The sequence below is a fragment of the Artemia franciscana genome, unplaced genomic scaffold (assembly GCF_032884065.1).
Source record: "Artemia franciscana unplaced genomic scaffold, ASM3288406v1 Scaffold_1375, whole genome shotgun sequence".
Classification (NCBI taxonomy): Eukaryota; Metazoa; Arthropoda; class Branchiopoda; order Anostraca; family Artemiidae; genus Artemia; species Artemia franciscana.
Window position 1 is genome coordinate 27071 of NW_027062806.1, and position 4274 is coordinate 31344.

Sequence of the window (4274 nt, forward strand, 5' to 3'; positions counted from 1 at the left end):
TTTGTTAGTACATTTTCTTAGATGAAAATCCTAGTGGAACTTAATTTATTTCTATGTCATAAAAATGCATCTAAAGATGTTTTTCCCCTCAAACTTTTTTTTTATTTTAACTACTTTTTAATGTGAAATGTTGCCTTTTTTTCTATGGAAATTTGAAAATATCCAAGCCATTTAACCTGTAAAAATTATTTACTTTTTTATCCTTTTTTCTTAGAATATTGAAGGGCATATTGTGATGAGCATAAAGGCATTATATTTTATTTTGCAGAGAAAAACTTGTGAAAAAGATCATAGTGTTTTTGCTGATAGTCGGATGTTTTACAAAAAAAAGCATCTTGGGTCAAAAAGTTTTTTTGTTTTGTTTTTATGGCACTTGGTATTTACCAAGTGACATATAGTGATCGCAATTTCTGTCGGTCGGTCGGTCGGTCCCGGTTTTGCTAGTTTGGGCACTTTCAGATAAGCTAGGACGATGAAAGTTGGCAGGCGTATTAAAGACCAGACAAGATTAAATTGGAAATTGTCTTTTTCCCGATCATGGGGAGAGCGAGCGAACAAGATAGTCGAGAAGAATTTTATTTGCCGATAAAACAAATGATTGTTCTTCTTGTGTATGGCTTGTGGTTTAGGGGTATGATTTTAGCGTGCCGGAGGTCTCAGGCTCGAATCCCAGACCACCCCAATTTTTATGTGAAGAAGATCCTAAACTAGATACGTGATCAATATAGCGATCGCTGAAAGTTGGCAGGCATACCAGAGACCCGATCAGATTAAATTATAAATAGTCGCTTCCCTGATTTGACTATCTGGAGGGAGAAAAAAGGAAGTATTTTTAACTGACTAATGGGTAATCGGGATCTTAATAAAATTTGATATTTAGAAGGACTTCGTGTCTCAGAGCTCATTTTAAATTCCGACCGGATCCGGTAACATTGGGGGAGTTCAAGGAGGAAACTGGAAATATTGTAAAACGCTTAGAGTGGAGAGATCGTAATGAAACTTGGTGAGCTCTTGGCTCTTTTTGTTTTAGACAGAAGATAATTTTTATAAGCTTATGTTCTGGAAGAATAATATAGACAGCTGGTAGACAACATGTATAAGCCTCGGTAGACAACATGTATAAGCCTCGTGTAGTTTGTAACAGCGAAAAGACTCGAAGCATTTTTTTTTTTTTTTTTTTTTTTTTTTTTTTTTTTTTTTTTTTTTTTTTTTTTTGCTCTCTTAAAAATCTAGATTTCGGCAATAAGCCTCGTGAATGTGTTTATCCACAGCTAAAGAATTCTTTTTCTTTTTTTGTGGCTTTCTTATAATTCTGTATTTTGGTAACAGGCTAAACCTCATATATAAACCTGTATTACCCCTCTTGTAGCTAGTAAAAGATTTTGCTTTCTTAATAATCCGCATTTCGGCATATTCGGATTTGGAAAAAAATAAGCTGGAAAACTATAAACTTTTTTTTTATTATTTACGAAAAAATTTATAAAATATGATTTTTGTGTAAATGGAAGAGATGAAATGTACTAAAGTTAAGCGCTCGATTCGCTTGCTTGTTTTCTTAGAAGCAAATCCTGGTGAAACTTGGTTTATTTATCTCACAAAAATATCTCTTAATGATTTTCTCCTCTGATAGTATTTTATTTTACCTACATTTTAGTGTTAGGTTTATGGTGAAACTTGGTTTATTTATCTCACAAAAATATCTCTCAATGATTTTTTCCTCAGATAGTATTTTATTTTACCTGCATTTTAGTCTTTGGTTTAATGGAGAATTTTAAATACCAAAGCTAGATACCCTGTAAATAAAAGCACTTTTTTTCAATTTTTAAGCATATTAGTTTTTTAGGTTATTTTTTGTTTATGACTATTAGATTTTACTTTGCATGGACACTCTTGCATAAAAGCTTACAAAATTTGTATATTCAACTGTCTAAAAATAGAAGTTGTTTTTAATCTTCCAGAAGTTAATATAGGCGATTGGTAAGCGATGGGTAGTTAATAATAGCCAAAAACCCTAAAAAGTTTTTTTTTCATTTCTTGGCTTCCTAAAAATTTGCATCACATTCAAATTTGAAAATATCTCAGCTTGATAACCTATGAAGGAAATATTTGTTTTTTCTTTCCATTTTTCAAGCATATTAAAGGGAATATAGTTATATATATAGTTAAAGGGAACGGTTGTTATACTATTACACTATATTTTGCATAGGAACACTCGCTGAAAAGATTATTAAATACATATTTTCATTTTTTTATTAGATGAGAAGAAAGACAAGCGTTCCAATTGCCTGTTTGTTGTCTCAGAAAAAAAAATTCCGGCGGAACTTTTTTTTTACTTTTGTCTCTCAGAAATGTGTTTAAAAGATCTTTCTTCGTCGTTCTTGTTTAATTTTAACTGCCTTTTAGTCTAAGATGTGGCTAATTTTTTTTATGGAAGCTTGAATATATCTAAGCAAGATAATCTAAATTTTGTATTTATTTATCTTAATATATCTATAAATATAATCTAAATTTTCCTAGCTATATTTCAAGTATATTGGAGGGTGGGCGTTTATGGATGTAATGCCATTACATTTCATCTTGCATTAAAATACTTGTTAAAAAGCTTATTAAACGTCAACTCCTTTGAATTAAATCGAATAGTTGTGGGCATCAAATCATGGCTAATTGTAGAAAAAGCCAGAACAGATAGTCCAATTGAGTGAGAGGCAATTCTGGTATTAAACCCCCTTATTAGGATTGTACGAAAATGATGGTTTTTTTTTTTTTTTTTTTTTTTTTTTTTTTTTTTTTTTTTTTTTTTAATAGACGTTTTGTAGAAGATATTTCTAAATCTTCCTGAAGAATAATACAGAATGCTGGTAGACAACGGGTTGTTAATAGTAGCCGAAAACCCAAAACAGATTTCCCTGCTTTTCTAAAAATTTGCATCTTGAAAATTTCCGCTTTTCCAGCTATGGTGGTTGAGCTCTGAGCTAGCAAGGTAAATTTCTTTACTTTTTGAAAGATTAAGTTCAAAATATTCTCCTAATTTAGCCTTATGACTCTTAGCTTCCTTGGTTTTGCTCTCATATGTGCTGGTTGAGCCTCACGACAGGAATGGTTAGAATTACTCTAGTAGTTCATCATAAAATAATTAGATTAATCCTCAGTTCTGTGGCTTAGAGAAGTAGTAGTTCAATATTAGTTTATATGTCAGTTTAATATACATATTCGGATGTTTTAAAAATGTTTTTCCCTCAAACCTTTTTTGTTTTAACTGCTTTTTAGTGTAGAATGTTGCCTTTTTTTTATGGAAATTTGAAAATATCTAAGCTACTTAACCTGTAAATATTATTTAGTTTTTTTTTATCTTGTTTTACTATATTGAAGGGGATATTGTGACTAGCATAAAGCCATTATATTTGCACAGAATAACTTCTGAAAAGATAATAAACTGTGTTTTTTTTTCTATGCAGGAGATAAGTTTTGATCAATTTATTTAATTCTTCAGGACGAATACTATAGACACCTGGTAGGACAACCTGTATAAGTCTTGTGTAGTTAGTAACAACCCAAAGACTCAAAGCAGTTTCTTTTCAGTTCTTGTTTCAAAATTTAAGGCTATGTGTATGACCGACAATGACAAAGAATTTAAATTTGTTATTTCTGTTGCGATATATTTCTTTACTTCTAAGCTAAAGATTTCCGCTTCATTTACTTTTTGAATCTTTTCGAAGTGCGCCTTAAACTGAAATCTACTGGTATGAAACTTCGACTAGCTAATTTTTTCTAATACCCAGTGGTGTCAATTCCCAAAAGTTTAGGACGAGAGAGAGAGAAAATTTAATTTCTAGAATCGAGGGAGGGGTGCCAAATTTATTCTTTTTTCAATGAAAATTCAAAAAAATAATATTCTCATTGGAAATACCCCCCAAAAATATTTTCAAAATATAGGGATGACGTAGCCCTTCCCCTGAAATCTGTTCGTATGAAACTTCGACTAGCTATTTTTTTCTAATACGCAATGGTGTCAATTCACAAAAGCTTAGGACGAAAGAGAGAGAAAATTTAATTTCCTAAATCGAGGGAGGGGTGTCAAATTTATTCTTTTTTCAATGAAAATCCAAAAATAATATTTTCAGCGGAAGTACCCCCAAAAAATATTTTTCAAAGTATAGGGATGACGCAACCCCCCCCCCCCTTATAATTGAAGCAACTGCTAATACAGCAACCCTCTTTTCAGGCTCACGTGTTTTATTTTCTAGCTACGTTTTTTCCGCGCATTCTCCAGCTTC